The sequence below is a fragment of the Diplotaxodon limnothrissa genome, linkage group LG7 (assembly GCF_057381915.1).
Source record: "Diplotaxodon limnothrissa isolate DT_005_m linkage group LG7, D_limnothrissa_male_GT1.1, whole genome shotgun sequence".
NCBI lineage: Eukaryota > Metazoa > Chordata > Actinopteri > Cichliformes > Cichlidae > Diplotaxodon > Diplotaxodon limnothrissa.
In genome coordinates this window covers 25,286,527-25,306,809 of record NC_140602.1, presented here as the reverse complement: position 1 = coordinate 25,306,809, position 20,283 = coordinate 25,286,527, and positions in this window count along the sequence as shown.

The following is a 20,283-nucleotide window of genomic DNA, read 5'->3' as shown; positions in this document are numbered from 1 at the left end:
ATTTATTGCCCTCTGACTCTTTCATGCTCTGAACCCACCAGCCAACATTGTTAGAATAACTGCAGGTCTTCAGATGTCTAAAGAGGAACAACAACAGGAAGACATTCTCCTCAGGCGGTTGGAGAAGAATTCGCTTCTGAAGACAAAAGTTTTACAACTGTGATGGTCCGGAGTCTGCGACTCCGTGTTTATGTTTAGTCTATTAGTATTCTGTGGTTTTGGTTACCTTGGGTGTTTGTATTCTTCTGTTCATGTTCCTATGTTCTGTGTCCCCCAGTCTGTGTTTAGTTGGTGTGTTATGTCATTGCGTGTATGTGTTTCCTGTTTTATTGTGAAGGTCTGCGTCTTATGTGAGTGTTTTCAGTTTGCCTCCCTAGTCTCGTCACGATAATCACTCCCAGCTGTGTTCCCCACCTGCGTGTAATCTCCCTGTGTTCTCTGGGTGTATTTAAGTTGTGTCTTCTGTCATGGTAGTTGCTGGTTTGTCTGTGTTATTTCCCTTCCACCCTTCTGTGTTGATTCTCTGGTCATTCTCCCTGCATGTCACGTTTGTATTCCGGTTAGTGTTTTATTTAGTTTTCCCAGTTTAGAGTTTTCACCGTTTTGTTCCTCGCCACCCTGTCTGTTGTACCTTTTAGTTGCAAATAAACTCACCCTCCACTTCAGCAGCCTGCAGTTGGATCCATTATTATTCACACGGCTTGCCCCGGCAAACCGTGACAACAACTTCAGAAAGTTGGTTAGGGGTTAACTTTGAGTCATTTTGTGATGCTTGTGATGCTGCTAAACTGCAGTTAAAATATGAAGATATGGTTATCAAATCATAATAGGACAAGAGGGTGGTAGTAGCTCAAGAAGGAAAACAAGTCATCTACTAATTGTATGGTTCAATCCCTGGCTGCTCTAGTCTGCATGCCAAACAGCTAGATATTAACCAAGTTGCTCTCCAATGCGTCCATCAGTGTATGAATGTGTGTGAATATTAGTTAGAAAGCACTTGCATTAAAGAGACAAATTGACCAAAGCAGAAAAGTGCAGTCTGTTTACACACTTGTGTTTTCTGGAGTTAGTAAACATGACAGTTTTCTTAAACAGTTCAGTGTGTTCAGTTTGTTATATCTTCAACCGTGAAAATATCTGAATGTTTGGGAAAAGAAACATTTAAACCCAACTAAATGTTAATATTCAGGATACGAAAGACATGAAATTACGCTACTGTATCAGTGGTAGCATTGTACATCTACCAATGAGCTTTCAGAAGCAGAAGCAGAAACTGAGACAGATTTGATTGTTTAATCTCTCCTATGCACTTATCTCTAAAAAAAAAAGATGCTCTAAGTATTTTTCTTTTCCAAGGATGCAATCAGCTAAAGTCCTGTAAGAACAAGATTATTACAAGTGCCTTCTAAACTGCTAGAGAAAACAAAACATGCTCTGGAGTGGGCTGGGAAAAAAATACAGAAAAATGTGTTATTTACCAATAAATGTCAGACAGTAGTGGCGATAATAGAAAGGTATATTATATACAGGTGTATATATAGAAGACAAACTGAAGACAGAATGATACCAAAGTGTATTAAAGCCAAATCCAAAGTAAACCACAGTGTTGGCAATATTGAAGTTTGGTAGTGTTTTGTGTCCTACTGAGTCTTATACCTGCAATTAATCGACACCACTCTTACCAAAGAGAAGTGGAACTTTTTTGTCCAAATACCTACTCCACCCTCTTCTTTGTTGTGGAAAAAGGATTACTATTGCAGGAGTCACTTGATGACCAAAGAAGACTAAAGAGTGCTGACTGTGGTGGACTCTCCTCTACAGTCACTTAACCGCAGCCTCAGTTAACAAACCAAAGATTTCTGAAGGTCATTGGAAAATTGACGGATCGTGCTGTGATAGCATGGATTATGTGATTTTAAAGGGGTAAACAAAAGAAATAGAAATTATTGCATATATGTTCAATGTGATAGTATATGAAGGATAGGTATGCTGTAGTTTTTGCAAACAGGAACAAAACACATTATAATATAAATAAGGACAAAAGGTCTACATAAGCTGCCTCAAACACAGGTGATGCACACCAGCCTTAACAAATAAAGGATGGGCTATTCCTAACTCCCAAACAGCTCCCTGCTTCTGTTAGCCTAGGAGAGGATGCAATCACATGACTGAACAAGGAATGCTGGGTAATGAAGTTTCATTAACATAACAGGTACTTTTCTACATCAGTTGCAGGACTGTTGGGAGAGGGACAGTGTCCAACAGTGCTGCAATGAGACATTCCTGTGTGATTGATGATTCTAGCTGCTCAACAGTCCTGGGTCGTCTTCTCTGTTTTTTATAGTTGAGGAAAGTATCAGCACCCGAACTCTTCTACTATGAAACAATGCTGTTGTAAGAGATGCAGGACGGAGTTTAACATTGTGTTGCTGAAAAAGATGTTGTCTGGAAGGGAGTATATGTTGCTCTAAAACCTGTATGACTTTTCAGATGTTAGAGCTTCCAATTCCAATTCCATAGGAACTAGTGCCATCAGAGATGCAGCCTTTAGAGTGAAAACAGCCTTTAACCAGTGAAAACAAGTTGGATGGTCTGTTTCCTTTTAGACAAAGTTTTCTGGAAGTGTTCTGAAGCCCTCGCACTGATTTCATACTAGTTTTCTATTTTCTGTTGTGAATAAAAATGGGTTAATGAAATTTACAAATCATTGCATACTGTTTTTATTTACATTTTACACACTTTACACACATTTTACCTACTTCTTTGAAAATGGGGCTGTACTACAGTAGAAAGCTAAACTGTTGACTGCCTGCACTTTGCATCTCATTTGTTAATGGGCAGGTGCTGGATCCTGCCTATTGGTGGGCAAACTAAACAACAACATGCCTTGTTTGGAGACCTTGGCCTGGAATTTAAACAGAGGGACAAAAAAAAAATCTAGGTCATGACAGTGTCAGACAGCAAAGCAGAAACACATCAGGCAAAACAGAGGGATGCTGAGCATTCAGAGCAATCAAAGTGACCCCTGGCTCCTGGCACTGTGACAATACAACAACACAATCCTACTGGATTAACACACAGTGGACAGTTTTGACAGACAAGCATTCAGCAAGGGGAGGGGCTGGCTAGGTGGAGGGCAAAGCAGGATGGGAGGACAGTGTTGACATGAGAGTATGTGAGTTTATGAAAGAGTAGCAGAGGAAGCTATTATCTTTGGTTTGTATTACAGTTTGGATTCCAATGGTATGATGATACTGTAACAAGACTTTTATGCAGCAGCCTAATAAGGATGCAAATGTTCTGTCCAAGAGCAAGATATTATAAATATTGGCTCAATTGTTCAAACGTTCTAATGATTGTGTGATGACTTTTTAAAATATTTGCTTTGTGCCAGCATGATGTCCAACTCATAAAATCGTGTGCCACTGAATATGGCAAAACTAAGTCAATTGAAGATAACAGAGAACCTTTCTCTGATGGCAAGCTCTGGCTAAAATATCATAGAATTTTGTTATTATATTGTTATCGGTAAATTATATATGAATTGCTACACATATTGCCTTTGTTTTTTGCTTACTAAAATTATTTCAAGCATTATTGTGCTTTACATTACTGAACTCAAACATGCTCTATTTCTAATTCCAGCTCAGCAATTTTGCTGTAAACAAGTAAAAACTACTCATGTCTTTATGTCTGGCAACAGTTTCTGTCGTGGTTCTCGACCTCCACCGTGACACACCTGGAAACAATTGGCCAGTGTTGGGGAGTAACGGAATACATGTACCGCCGTTACGTATTTAAAATACAAAATATGAGTAACTGTACAGTTACCGTTTAAAAAGGTGGTATTTAGAATAGAGTTACTTTGATGAAATAAATGGATTACACGGCGGTACTTTCCTGTTTCATAATGTGGTGGGTCAGGAGTGTTTGGGTTTTGTTTGACAGCTGTGATGTTCTGTTGTTCCAGGCGGCAGCGTTACGGTTGCCACGGTTACAGGGTGACGCTCTCTCTCTGCGTGTTTCCTGGGTGAGAGAGCGCCTTTTTGTTGTTGTGCTAAGCTACAGGTATGGCTCTAATGTAGCCTCATGGGCAGTGTAGTCCGTGCTGCTGGGAGAATGGACTGCCATACTCGTTATGTGTCTGTGAGCGCGAGGAGGGAGAAAAAGGCGAGTGGAAAAGTACGAGCTGTCATCGAGCAGAAACGGGAGCTGGAAGCATGTAAATATAATAATAACCACTTCAGCCAAGAAGAGTGCCTGACGAGCCCAGTTGTAAGTATGCTATTAAGACTCTACTGTACACTGTGTTCGTGTTTTCCTCCGAATCAATAAGTTCCGTTGGAGCAGCCTTTCAACGCCTCTCTCTGTCTCTCGCAAGCAAAGTTGACCCACACAACAAAGTAAAGCTATTTTTCGGCTACGAGCCGACACGGAACCCACGGTATTAGCCAGAGGTCCCTTTACTACGGTTCGGAGCCGCGGACCTTCAGTAATAGTAATAAATCACAGCAATAGTACATTCACGTAGTTGTAAAAAGCATGATAATATATTAAGTAATCCAAAGTATTCAGAATACGTTACTCTCATTGAGTAACATAACGGAATACGTTACAGAATACATTTTGGGGAATGTATTCTGTATTCTGTAATGGAATACATTTTAAAAGTAACCTTCCCAACACTGCAATTGGCAATTGACTTACCTGTGAGTAATTGGCTGAAGAAATCCCTCAGTGGATGGTAGATTGTTGTGCTTATGGAGAATCCTGTAACAGCATCTGTGGACTTTTGAAGGAAATCTGTGGATATCCTGCCTGCTCTTCCAACAGCTCAACTCTGAAATAACTTCCTTGGATAAACCTCTGTTTTGCTCCAAGCTAGCAAAGAAACCCCCCCAAACTGTTACATTTTTACATTTGTGTCCTGTATTTGTATCCAGGAGTCAAAAGCCTGACAGAACAGTTTGGCCACAAAGATGGCAGAAAAAGACTCAGTCAGGAGAGCCCTCTCCAGACACAGAGCTCAACTTGGTGAATACAATTGGGTCTTCTCTCCTCACAACAAGGCATCATGCTTCAGGGGGTGGTTATAGCTCAGGTAGAGCAGGCCACCTACTAATCAGAAGTCTGGGGGTTCGATCCCAGTCTGCCACATATCCACAGGCAAGATACCAACCCCAAGTTGCTCTCTGATGCATCAGAGTATGAATGCGTGTGAATGTTAGAAAGTATTTAGAGCATAGAAAAAAAGTGCATTGGTGAATGAGGAAAGTTGTGTAAAGAGCTTTGAGTGTTCAGAATGGAAAAGTGAACCTGGCAGATTTCGGGTTCTTTATTTACAATCTGAATCATCTCCAGCTGTGCCTCCACCACCTGTCTGAAACCCACAGCTCCACTGCCTCCACTTTTCCATTTATGGTGCACCCTCTGGAAAAAGCCCTTCCATCACAGCAAGCCTTCTCCAGGGAGTTAGATAAAAGCCATAGTTTGCTCACTTAATTCGCACTAATGTTCAGACAGTTCCACCAAACAATGTAATGAATAGGGGTGCAACAATACTCGTATCGATATTGAACCGTTCGATACAGTGCTTTCGGTTTGGTACGCATATGTATCGAACAATACAAAATTTTTAATTTATTTTATCAACTTTCCTTCTGACGATGCTGTCTGTGTTGAGCGGCTCAGTGGATCTGCGCTCAACAGTGCAGCCTAGGCGGAGTAGTCGGACGCAGATTCACTGAGTGCAGGGCAAGCTAGTGAGACAGAAGTTAAGCTCTCCTTGCAACATGGCAAATTGAACCTTGTCGCTACCTGATCCGTACCGGAAACCCGATCGGTACACCGCATGCGCGAAAGGTGTCTACTTCCGGTCGAAGCATTTTACGATAGTTACAGGTCAGTCAGAGTATCTGTTAAGATATTAAGAATAACAAGTATCTCTTAAAATGTTTCCGATAATGAAACATTTAATATAATGTAGACAAAAACAAAAAAAATAAAAAGATAGTGACAGATCGGGACTCCCGATCCTTACTGCGCATGTGTAAAGTCGGACCGTACAAATCGGGTCTACCCGATCCGTACCGCGCATGTGCAGGGGTTTTCTTCTTCTTCTGTTCGTTTAATGGCAGTGTAGTCCCCAGTGTACGAGGATACCGCCACCTGCTGACTGAGCGAATGAACCCTATTTTAAACTGAATTAGCGTCATTACAAACGTGTGTTAAATTTGATTTTGTTAGGTTAGCTGGATTACACAGATGGATTACGTGGCAGAAACACACACGGACGCAGAATAGTTGGTGATGCAAGTTTTATATATACACAAGTAAGGGGAAATATTTACAAGGGAAAGGGGCTATATACAGTGATAAATAAAAATGTGCCAGCAGGAAAACACCGAGGCGATGAGATGGAGCCGAAGCATACAGGTAGGTAGCAGACGCACCGGAGCTACCTGACAACAGGGAACAAAACAGGGTTTATGGCATACCGTTGATAGCCGAACGTTAAACACAAGTGGACGGAGAGAGTTGGAGAGCTTACTTGACCACCCAAACCACAGCCGCTGCGGTGATCGCCGCCTGATGGTACGTAGCACTCCGTCGCGGATCCAGAATAGCCAACACAAAATCCTAGGTAGGCGGGCAGGTGATGGAACAGGCTAAGACAAAGAAAAGTAGGCGAAACGTGGATCCTTTAAAACATACAGCTCCACAGCGTAAAATCAACAGATGCAGCCTGTGCTAACTCGTTACCACTTGTGACAGCGATAATACTCCGACACCAGACGTCCGTGACTCTGCTCCCTAAAAGCGTTCACTGATGACGTCCGATGCGTCGCAGGTGTGTTGGAATGCCATCAAGCCCCGCCTCGCCTACCTATAACCAAAAGGAAAACAAAACCCAAACAACAACAGTACACCTACCCACCACCTCCTAACAGATTTAGTGATAATCGAGTGTGTTTATGCTTGTCTGTGTGGAGAGGATTGTTGGAAAAGTGATCATAATGTCCGCTATCACTGTCAATTGCCAGTAAACACTTCATCTGGCTGCTGAATCTTCACGTGACATATTATAAAGTCTGTATTACTGACTCTGTCATTAGGCACCATTCTTCTTATTTTGCGGCGCTGTTGTTCAATCGGGGAACGCTCTCTGTTGAGGAGAAAAGCAAAAATTTGTTGCGGATACGGATTATCCATTGTTTAAATGTCCCGGTAGTCAAAAAGGAGGCAGAGCTGTTGAGAAATGCTAGGAGCTAACTGGGCGCTAACCGTATCATTCAAATATATTGAATGTCGCAATGTTGGCAAAGAGAGGAAGTGATGTAAGATTTGCGCATGCAGGGTACAGATCGGGTTTCCGGTACGGCGTTTGGAACTATTTGGGTTTTCATGTGACGTATGACCCTGAAGGTAAGCGCGTCATGGACAAAAGTAAAACAGTATGTATGATGTGCCACGCAATGCTCAATTACATTGGTGGGAATTAGTGCGTTAGCGCAGTTAGCTCGTTAACGTGTTGGCCGTCCAGCCCCACGCAATGGGCGATCCGTGGTAGCTCGTTAACGGAGATTTGCCGTGTTGTGGCGTGACGTTATTTCAACGAGATTAACGCTGACAGCACTAGTCGGAACACAACGAATATGACTGCACATTTACGCCGACATCATCCTAGTGCAAAGACAAGTGGAAGCAGACAAAAACAACAAGCACGCATGCTACAAACTTTACCCGAGTCATTTAGACAGCCGTTAGCACATGATTCTCCTTATGGGACCTGATATGTTTAATATGCTGCTGAGAATATAGCCCAGATGAAGCGTATAGTATAGCTTTTATTTTGGAAAGAGCCATTTCTCTGTAATAAACTCTCTTTTCCAAAGATGAGTGATTCCTCAATCAGATAGATTTATTTATTTTTATTACTTTGTTGTTTCAGCAACATTAAATTTAAAAACTGTACTTTTGAGTTAAAATATATATTTATAATTTTAATAAATGACAAATTAAAAAGGCATGAACATTTTTTTTGTATCGAAAAAATATCAAACCGTGACACCAAAGTATCGAACCGAACCGAACCGCGAATTTTGTGTATCGTTGCACCCCTAGCAATGAACCCAGATGCTGTCGCTTATAATGTAGATTGATCAGTCTGCGACAGGGAAATAGGAGTGTGACTGGTTACTCTGTGGACTGCTGGATTTTGGCAGATGAGGCTGGTTAACAGGAAAAAGCTTTCCTTTGAGTTTTTTTTAAAAGTTACACGAGAGATAAATTAGCTGCTAAGAGACCTGCCTCATTCTCTTGACTCACTTGTTTCTAGGATGGATGACTACATTTGCAAGTGTCGTTATAGTCTAAACTCCCATGAGGCCCATCTCTGTTCTGTTTCCGCTTGTAGAGGGGTAATCCTCTAGAAGAAACGAGGAGAAGAGGAATAGTTGGCAGTGATGCTAAAGCTGAACCCATTCAACTAGAAAAATTCACCTGCTCTGGAAGAAAAGTGAAAAAGAATTGAGGTTGGTGAATTTTTGTATTGTGATATTCATTTCTGTCCCTGTGACCAAAAGACCCAGCAGCCAAGGTGGGGATGCTGGTGGGAAAGATTTCATCTGAGTCAGTCCTACCAAGTATTATGATCACTGTTAAAATCTTTTGTGAAAGGAATACTGTCTCTTCAAGCATTTGTAGACTCTGGGGGACAGCAAAGTTTCCTGGCTAACGAGCTCACTAAGCAATTTGGCACCCCAACTTTTGGAAAGGAGCCTGTTCAAGTCACAACTTGGCAACACTCTCACCAATATCACTCACTGGACATACCCAGTGTCTCTAATCTTTTTTTGAAATCCCTGTGTAGATCAGTCTGTACATTTCTGATGACCACTTCTTCACTGGCTTGCGTACCCAACTGCACCTCGTGCATACCTGATCTGGTACGTCTGCGTGAGTGGGTGCAAGCGTTGGGGCCAGACTAGGGGCTAAACGTGGGGTCTCTGGAGTGGAGACACCAACGCACTGGGATGGCAGCCCCTCAGTGTCCGCAGTGGGTGGTGGAAGGGGTTCTGGCGTAGCCTGTGGAGATGGTTCGAGGTGGAGATGGCGGCGGTTCTATCGCAGCACCGCACCTGGGGTGTGGCGATGAGATAAGACCTTGGAGTGACACTCTCCTTGGAGGCAATGGCAGGTGTTGCCCAAGTCTTCTCCTAGTCAAGCTTAGTAAGGACAGCATCCCCTGGATGGAGTGGAGGTAGGGGCTTAGTACCATGGCGGTGGTCGTAGTAGAACGCCTGCTTGGCCTTCTGACTAGTGTACCTTCGTTTAACCTCTCTTTTGTTAGACCATTTGGGTTGAAGATTCTTCTCCAAGGTGGGCAGTTTTGTCCTGATCTTCCTCCACATAATGAGTTCCACTGGGCCGAAGCCTGTAGTGGTACAGGGAGTAGACCTATAGCACATTAGTGCTATCAGTAGGTCATCGTGCCGGAGGATTTTCTTTGCAGTCTGTACTGCCCTTTCCACATGACCATTTCCCTGCGGGTGGTGGGGACTAGATGTTATGTGGGCGAAATCCATCGCTCTCGTGAAGGCCTGGAACTCAGAGCTGGAGAACTGAGGGACATTGTCACTTACCACCTCGTCAGGGATCCCAAACCTAGCAAAGGTTGACTTCAGTTTCTGAACAACCTGACCGCTGGTCGTGGATGGTAGGTGCAGTATTTCCAGAAAACGTGAGTAGTAGTCCGACACAACAAGGTAATTATTCTGGTTGTGTTCACAGAGATCCAGGGCTATCCTTTGCCATGGACGATCCGGCAAAGGTGTGGAGATGAGCCACTCCCTTGTCTGTGTTGGCTTCTGTGCCAGACAGGTGTGGCACTGCAGCACTGCGTTCTTTAGCTCAGTGGAGAGCCCCGGCCACCAAACAGATGAATTAGTCCTATCCCTGCACTTGGTGAGGCCTTGGTGCCCGTCATGTAGTTTGTTTAGAATGGCTGTTCTTTGTGACTTTGGAATGACAATCCTGCAGCCTCGTATGACCAGGCCGTTGGCCTCTGATAGCTCATTCTTCATTTTCATGTACACTTTGATGTTTGGTGGCACACTAGCTCCATATGCAGGCCAACCACTGCGTATGTATGTGATGACAGTCTGTAGTTCAACATCAGTTGCAGTGGCTGCTTTAATGCTTTCCATTCGGCTTGGGGATGCTGGAATGCCCGGTAACACAGTGGCTATATAGCAGTCCACTTCACTGTGAGTGCTAGTGTCATCCTCAGCCCAAGTCTGTGGACTCCGTGATAACGTATCGGCGATGACAAGCGTTTTGCCAGGGACATAGACGGCCTCCGGCTTGTACCTCATGAGCTGCATCAGGAGGAGTTGACACCTCAATGGAACATTGTCAAGGTCCCAGCTCTTGACCAGGGGCACCAAAGGTCTATGGTCGGTCTCAAGACTGAAGCCATCTAAGCCACATAGATACTTGTCAAACTTCTTGCAGGCCCACACACTAGCCAAACACTCCTTTTCGATTTGTGCGTAGCCTGTTTCAGCCTGCATGAGGGGTCTAGAGCAGTAGGCAACCGGTTTCCACTCTGCGCCATGAAGCTGAAGCAGCACAGCCCCAAGCTCGTAGCTACTGGCATCAGTGGATACACCTGTGGGTCTGTTGGCGTCATATAAGGCAAGAATAGGTGCTGATGTAAGCACTCTCTTGATGTTCTCGAAGGCTGCCTGCTGTGGGTGGCCCCAGGTCCAAATCTTTTTGCTTTTAAGCAACTCGTACAATGGCTGGCATACTGTGGCAAGAGCAGGAATATATCTGCCCAGGTAATTAACCATTCCTAGGATCCATTTGAGGTCTTGCACATTTTCTGGTGATAGCAGCTGAAGAATGGCTTTCACTTTTTCAGGGTCTGGCCTGACCCCAGAATAGTTGATCAGGTGCCCTTGGAAGCGAAGCTGGCTCTGTCAGCTCTGTGGCCCCATAGACCAGGATGTCATCCATAAAGACCTCTACACCCTCAAGCCCCTCTAAGGTCTCCAACATCTTTCGCTGAAAGATCTCGTGTGCACTTGTTATCCCAAAGGGCAGCCTCTTAAAGCAATACCTGCCAAACGGGTGATGAATGTTGTTAGTCTGCAAGTCTCGTGGTGCAGCGGGATCTGCCAAAATCCACTGGCTGCATCCAGCGAGGAGAAGACCGTTGCCCCACATTGTTTCCTCAGGGGTAGGCAAGATGTAGCGCTCTCTTTTGACAGACTTATTCAGTTTTGTCAAATCGAAGTGCTGTTTCCAGTCGGGCCATTCCGTTGGCTTATCGAAGGGGAAGCTTGTCGAGGGATTAAATTTAGCCATTCTGTTGTTTCCTCCCTTATGGCGTTATTCCAGCGATGGTCCGGGTTACTTCTGACACCATGTAGAATGACCCCTCGGTAGCTTTCCTTATAACACTGCTTTATTGAACGTATGTTCAGCATCAGTTTTAATGGCACAACAACGGGTGCGACAGCTAGGAGTAAAAACTGCCACTTGGCAGCCCTGCCGCAAAGCATATCAGATGGCGTAAAGCTGCAGTACCTACCCACTCAACACAGGCATTAACATAACCCAGACAGTCCTCGCACATATTTTTAACACATTACTTGCCACCAACATTGTTATGAAGTGACAGGGAAAGGGAGGGAGACTTTGAAAACGTATTTACAGACAGTAACCAACAAATCCTGCGTAATATATATAGATTTAATATCTCTGTGGCCCATTCCGGTCTGACAGATGGAATTATACTGGCAAAGACGAGGTCAACCTTCTAAGCATGAAAGACTCTACAAGTTCATCTTAAGTTTATGTGAATGTTTCCTATTGTATTAGTTGGTTCAGCTGAGATGATTTGATCTTCTGCAAATAATCAAGTCAGAAGAGTGCTAGACATCTGGTATGACAGCTTATAACCAGTAACCATCTTCTCATCTCTCCTCAGTTATTAGATTCTGCCCTGTCTATTTGTACAAAGTGTCTCAAAGAACAATTACTGCAGCAGGTAGCATGTGGCACATTTTTATTGCTTCATGTACTATTAATGATAAAGCTTGCATATGCTACTTTTAGCATGCAGGTGAAGAATATTGCAGCAGTCACCACTGGCTGACCTTACTCTGTCCTTTGAGCCTCTTGATTCTCCATAGATTAAATTGAATTAATGCAACAAACAGCCACAGGACATCCAGGCAAACATTCCCTGGAGATATGCATTCTGAGCTGCAGCTTGGAGAACTTCCAGTGACTTCATGAGGAAGAAATGCCTATTTGTCCAGGAGTTTCCAGAGGGAACAATGATATCAGAGCACCCACAGTGTACAGGGATTTCCTGTTGTACCCAAAGAACTTTCATCAGTGGTTTGAAACACACACCACCTTGAATGAAAGGTGTGCACTTTTTATCATGTGAATACAATCTGTGGTTGTATTTTCATTCAGGCATGAATAATATGTATTCTACAAGTGTGCCCACCCATTTATCCCTGTGCAGGTGCAGGCCTATGGGTGTAGATGGGAAACACTCAAACTTTCCTTCTCTCTCTGTCTGAGGATGTGTTTTTTCATTCCAGTGTTTAGATTTAATTTAATGTGTTCTGTCTCAATCTCAGATTCCAGCAATATCTTTTAAGATTAGGAATAAAATAAAGACCAAAATAGAAGCAAAATCAGAGAAAACAACAGAGTTAATCAAAGACCCCGTACTATGTTTTAAAAATGTTTATGTTCCTGTTCTAGGCTTTTTGATTTGACTTAAAGCTCTCTAAATCACACACACACACACACACACACACACACACACACACACACACACACACATATATATATATATATATATATATATATATATATATATATATATGACATGATAAACCACAAACACTGCAAAAATGAATCATAAATTAGCCCCAGGTTAATTTTGCTATACATTTGAAGCCAAACTTTCCATCACTGCAACAAATGAAACAGAGCTTGTCAAGGTTAAATGTATTTAGGAAGCTTTTATTTGATTACAAACAGGGTTATCACAACAGGAAAGGCAGAGAATACAGATCCAAACATATAAATACTGAGGCTGGGTCAAGTTCAGTATAATCATTTGTCTATAGTGAGTGAGAACACGCATGGCATATGACCCCTACGATATCTTCATCTTTATCCAATTAGTGTTTCTTTGAGGTTGTCAGTTTAATGTAAATTCTATCATTGTTTTATTAATGAATGTCTGCAGAGTGGTATGCACATGTATTGTATGTGTATTCCTTTCTGTCAGTTCAGGCTTGTTGCTCTACTGGTTGCTGACTATGCTCTACCTTGAGGGTAATAGGTTTGCTCCACAGTTCTTTCACTTAGATGTATCGGATCAACCCCTAGAATGTTTTTGGTTTTAGTCTGTTGGCATCCCCTTTTTCGCTTCTCTCTGATGGTGTTGTTTCTGCTTGTGACTCATTCAAAATTCTTTCCACTAATAATGTATAATGCTTCCTGGCACAGAGCAGCTGGTAGAAATGGGTCTGTTACCTAAAAAACAGTGACCCTGGCTGAATCATAGTAAGCCTTGTATGTTTCTGAGATAAAGTTCTTTGAACAAAGGACTCGTGTAAGCTTTGACTACTAATTTTAATGTGGCAGTGATAATTAAAAAAGAAAAGACACAACCTTATGTACACTGCATATTTCTCCTATTTTAAAACAAGTCAACAAGCAGGTACTTATTCTGTAGAGCTTTCATCAGATAACAATAAAGCACTATAAGAAATGCTACGAGGCCACACCCATCATCATCCAGGGCAAAGAAACCAGAGAAAGAAGACCCTGATCTTTCACGATGGAAGTAAATCTTGAAAAGAATCTTTTAAAGTATTTATTTTCAAAACTATAATATATGTTACTGAGGAGTTACACTAATTTTTAATTATGCATGCTGACATTTCTTCCTTTTAAAACTTAACCTTTGCTTTGGCCAAAGTCAGTTTAAGAAGCAGGTAATTGTAATTTTCTTCTTTTCGTACACAATGTGAAAGACTATGGATCAAATTTGTTAAAATTGCTTTATGCTTCATAAGACATGGAGGGATTGGAGCATAGCTGAGACACTGTGTGAGAGCTGAGCAGCGAAAAGAAATTAAGTGAGTAGCCGCTCAATGGGAGTTGACTCTTCTGATTCACTGCAAAGCTCTCTCTAAGCACGGCTCTTAGAGCTGATGCTTTTGCGCACGACACATTATCGAACGTTACGTTATGTGTCATGGATACTGTTGATTCCAAATCTCCCGACCACTATGTCGATCTGAGACAGCAAGACCCAGACAGCGAGACCAAGACAAGACCAAGACCACGTAAAAGTGGTCATGAGACTGGTCTCGTGACCAAGACCAGTCTCGAGACATCCAATTCTAGTTATTTGACAATTGTCTGATATTTATTAGAAAATAAATAAGTCTCAGAATGTCAAACAAACGGGTGTTTGGATTATATTAATCAAATCTATATGATGACGAAACCTCAGCATTTATTGATTATTAGTTGTTCAACATCCTCGTTTTACAGTAGGCATGAATGAAGTCACAGATAAATCGCTTCTGTCTCTGCACCTAACTTCTTGCTTACCTTACAGAGGAGGTGGAGGGATGAAGATGAGAAGGGGAGAATGAGGATATCGGTTTTGGAGGGAGGAATGTCCTGACAGGCCCCGGCATATTGAGGCATCGACTGTCACATTTGTTATGAGTGGTGGAAAATCTTCATAGCAAGCTTGAAAGCCCCTCAAACCATTTTCCAAAATAGCCCAGATCTATCTTGCAATGTGCTGGACACCGTATGTAAACTCTCTGTGTCACATGCCTTTCTCTGCATTGAGGTAAATGTTCGTCTGTTGTCTCTATGTCATCTCGGATAGGACAGTCTTCTTTAGTGGACTCTGAAAAAAATGTTCTGGAAACCAAATAAAATGAAACCAGCTGAGAGTCTACGGCACACCTATCTGTCTCCGCATGCCTGAGTTGTTCAGGCTGTTATACCAGAATTTTACTGATAAAATTAGGACGGAAATAAAAACTGATATTATTGGGTGGGCAACTGTGATTGCTTTGTAAAATCAGAGAAGAAAAGATATTATGATACATTTAGAAACTGATAAAACAAGACTGCCTCCCAGATGCAATTATGCATCCTTTACAGAGGTAGCACTGTTGCCTTGACGAGTGATGACCATGAGCTCTCTCGGGGACAGCATTTTGTCTTGTTTTGTAGGAAATGAGTAGAGACCATCTGCTGCCACAATAAGTTCAAAGCAAACATCATAAAAGCTGATGGGATCAGCATTTTGGTTGAAAATAGTTTGAAAGTCCTGCACGTGTTTGCCTGTCAACCAGGAAGTGAGCAGGGAGCAGACTGAAACCTGTAAATATTTCTCTCAGGATGAGTGGTTTGTTACAAACATAGGCCTCCCCAATAAATCACAGCTAATTCACGCACAACCGTCAGCATGCCGCAAGTCATTAACCCCAGGTTTTAAACATGTGTTTATGAGGGATTTTGTTGCTGGGAGATTGAGGACATATTAACACTTGAAACTTCAAGGGTTTATTACACTTACTGAAGCTGTTGGGATATCCAGGCGCTGCCTCTGAGCTACATTGTCCATGTCTGTAATGTTAGTGACATGAGTCATTCTGTACACAATACAGTAGGCATGTGTTCAAATAGAAATACATTTTAGAGCGTGCAAGGACAGCAGCTGAATTTGAAAATAGCTGTTGCTTTATCAAATTCCATGTGTCCAAGAGTGTGTAATATGAAGCAAGGATGGACATTAGAAGGTGTTTATCAGGTTAATAAGTCACCCCAGTGCTTCCCAGTGTAGCTGTAAGTATGATCACATAAAAGGGATATTGTTGGGTTATGACCTGTGGCAAAAAGGAAAAGATCCACCAGCAGGAGTGTGGCAAACTATTCAAATAGAAAAAGTGCTGATATTAAACATGTGATACTGACAGAAAGCAAAAAAACAGTGTTATGTAGATGCGTGTGACAGAAAAAAATGATGATGATGTTCTACATGAAATGCATCAAAATAGTAAGAAACGTGTTTAGAAAACGCACCACACAACACTTACCGTTGTATCTCTGACCACATTTGATGGAAACTATTATTGCCAGGAAAACATTTCAACAGCTTTTTCACCACCTTTGAGTTTGCCACCTTTATGCGGTGAACCTCTTGTGTCATCACCCTAAAGGGTTCATATTTGCAAATGTGGAAAATATTACCTCACACTGAGCAGAAGAATGATGTGCACCTGTCACTGCTTTTTCTCCCGTGCTGTAAAATAAACACCCAGAACGTCCTGAGGGGGGAAAACGATTGCTCATTTCTTTGGTAGTGTGTGTTATTATTCTTGTATTTAGACAGGCAGCAAAGTTACCAATGTAAAGAGAAAGCAGCAACAACATCATTTGAGCTGTATTCCCTCTAATCATTATGGTAACACCCTGTCATCCCAGGGCTGATAGAGATTTCACGCCTTGTGCCAAAGGGATGTAATTTCCTCTCATGGATGGCAGACAAAGAATTACTCTCGTAAGTGATGGGTGCTGGCTCCAGCCAGGTAGAAGACAGTGATACTTTTTACTCTTTGAGATTTTTTGGCTGCAGGTCACGTGAATATTAAGGATGACAGCACTGGAAGGTATGCAGAGCAGCTGTTGGTTCATGCACAGTACCACGCTGGTACATTGTTTGCAGTGTTGAGTCAGACCTGTAAGACACACCAAACGACTGGCAAACCCTCCAGCCATTTTTGTGAAATTAATTTAATCATAAAGAGTGTTGCAAGTGTTCCAGTAACCAAGTTAGATATTTAGAATACAGACTTGTCATAAATTTGGATATCTGCCGATACCGATATGAATCCGATATAGTGTTTTTTAATCAACAAAACTGTTTTTTAAATATATTGCTGCATTTTGTATAAGTTCATACTCAAGTTTAAAACAACAACTACACTAAAGCTATTCTGTTATACCTGTATGCAAAAAAAAATTTCATAGTTCAGCAATACTGATCAATCTAATAAACTTAAACCTACACCATCCTCCCTATTCTGGTATTTTAAAGAGTACTTAGCATAAATATTAAGCAACCTAACTAATAGGGTTCCAACTCCCAGCAACAACAAAAATAAATAAATAAAAAATAGGGAACCACCCCTCACGCTCCACCTCATGATGCTTAATCGACGTAATCAACCTTAATTTGATGCAGTGTGAAAAAAAAATGCACAGAAATCAATTATTTTTCAAGAAATATTAAATAGATTCAACATCTTTCTTCAACAAAATTGCAGACTGCACAGATGGTACCTTCCCAAAGGAAAAAGTACTATAGCTTACTAGGGTATATATATTAGACTTAATAGTTACTATATACAGTAATTGACTTCTATTCATTTTACATCAAATTAAAACTTTGGGTGTCAGATAATTATTTATTAAAAGCTAGACATTTTAAATGAGAATAAGAAAGAAAAGTATGTCTTTGTGCCCCCTTTTCCCTGTTAATGCCCTATCAGCCCCCCTGGCTAAACTTTGCTAGATCCGCCCCTGCACAGTTACCAGCCGTCAGCTACGTAGAAAAAGATCCTCGAGTAGAAAGTAATATTAAATAAATTCTAACAACAGCTGATCAAGCTTAAACGTGCTGCTGTTGTTCAGCCGCTGGTTTCCTCTTTCTGGTGCAAAATGGGCCAAAAGCAAACTAGAGACACGTACTCCCGACAGAAAAGCCGATCAGCTGATCGTTAAGCAGTTTCATGATTGAAGTAGCAGCAAGAAGAGGCAGTCGTTTGTTAAGCTTAACGCAGGAATGCTTTACAAACATTCAGAGATGGACTTACACACTTGCTTTACTTCTCTCGGGATAACTTTGTCGGAGATGAAATGCCGGGTTGCTAGCGAAGCTCCAAATGCTATCCAGACCACCGACAGGTCCCGCATGCCACAGCCTCTCTATCACGTGATGCATACTGCTCCGACGTGCTAAAGTTCTGAGGTGAGTTACGGCGTGTTGCAAGTTTTGTGAGGTGCTTTCGTGATATTTAATGGATCGGATTACATTTTTTATTTTTCTCCGATATCCGATCCAGTAATTTAGGTCAGTATCGGACCGATACCGATACGTAATATCGGATCGGTCCATCTCTACTGGTTACTCTACTCTTCTGAGCTCTCAAAGCGCTTTACACAACTTTTGCATTCACCCATTCACACCAGCACATTTTCTTAGTGCTTTCTAACAAACATTCACACACATTCATACTCCGATGGATGCATCGGAGAGCAATTTGGGGTTAGTATCTTGCCCAAGGATATTTGGCATGCAGACTAGGGGGAGCCAGGAATCGAACCACTAACCTATGGTTTACACATTTATTTATTTATTTAGGACAGTGCATGTTAATGAACATAAATGTAAAAAAAAATTACATGAATGTAAACATACCAGATTATTGTCATGATCCTGGGTCTTTTGACCCAGCGTTTTAAGTTTGAGTTTATTTTGTTCATTAGGTTATCTAAGTTCATTTGGTTATTAGACTCCTTGTGTTTTCTTCCCCTGTATTTAAGTTTCCCCTCAACCTTCGTGTTTCATGCTGCGTGTCTTATGTTATCAAGTTTGTATTATCATGTCTGTCTCATGTTTCCTGTTTTATTTTGAAGGAGTCGTGTGTTCTTTGTTCATTGTATTTAGTTTCACTTCCCTTGTCCTGTCATTAGGCTCATGTCAGTCAGCTGTTCCTCCATGTGTTCCCACTTCCCCTAATCACCTGCTGTGTATTTAAGTCCTCTATTTTCAGTGTGTGATTGTCAGGTCGTCTGTTGTCCACGCCATGTTTCCTATGCCATGCTTCCAAGTTTCTTGTCTAGGTTTTTCTTATTGTTTGTTTAGATTTCCCAGTTTAGGTTTGTGTTAATTTTGCTTCAGTTTGCCTTGCCCTTTGTTTGTACCTTTTTTTCCAGCCATATTAAACGGCTCGCTTTTTGTTAACATTCAAGTTTTGTTCCCTGTTCCTTGGAGTCTGCATTTTGGGTCCTTTTTCAATTCATACAGTCTGCCCTCGCCAGACTGTGACAATTATAGCCAAGGGCTAATTTCCATCTGTTGTCCTTAAGCATAAAAATAGACATAATTCATAAAAATTCATCATTCATTCATAATAACTCCATCACCAAACTTACACATACACACCATTCTGTTCCCAAATAAAACCTTAAAACTATACAACTCATACATGATCACACACTTGATTTGTCCATAACCAGTTTTTAACCTTTGCCTTAAACAAATTGAATGTCGAGCATTCTCTAATGGGTTGAGGAAGACTGTTCCACAGATGGCCACCCTTAACAGAGAGGACGTTCTGCCCAAATGCTGTCCGTCTGTGGGGTATAAACAAGTCTCCTCGGATTGAAGCTCGAGTGGTCCTGTCTGAGCTTTCTTTATGCCTAATGAACTGCTTTAGTGGTTTGCCAAACAAGAGAAACATCACTGGTTCAGTGCTAGGAGACGACACAAATCCCTTTGAACTTGCTCTAGAAGGCGTATGTGGTGTAAAAAAAAGAAGCAAAATCAAACACGCAGAGCTGCTTACTGAAAGTCCAGCTGCTAGAGCAGCTCTAGTATTGGTATACATATAAAATGCATGTGCTTGTTTGACACCCCTGTTGTGTTTCTCTTACACCATCTTTGAATGTTACTGTTGTGCCGGCCTTCTGCTTTGGGCAGGGCCTGCTGTCCCTTTCTGTTTGTCACTGTGTCTTCCATGTTCCTGGTAGGCGGGGTTAATCAGTACATCTGGGAGCACCTGGCCAGTCTCTCTGGAGCATTTAAGAACAGACTGTCCTCGTCTCTCATTTATCTATCACATATTTGTTGGTTTGGCTTTGGCCTAGTTGTTTGAGGTTTTACAACACTATGCATACTTAACAATCCATCGCCCATCTGTCATGGTTCCTGGGTCATACACCCAGTGTTATGGACTCTCTGGTTTTGTTCACTTTAATATTTCTAGTAATTCTGGCATGTTCCTGGGTTTTGGCCCCAGCGTTCTGTGTTTTCAACTGATGATTTTAATGTTTTGGCATTTGAATTATTAGTTCCAGGTTTTAGTTATAGGTTAAGTCTATTTGATTTGCTTGGAGTCCCCTTCTTGCCTCACTATGTTCCCA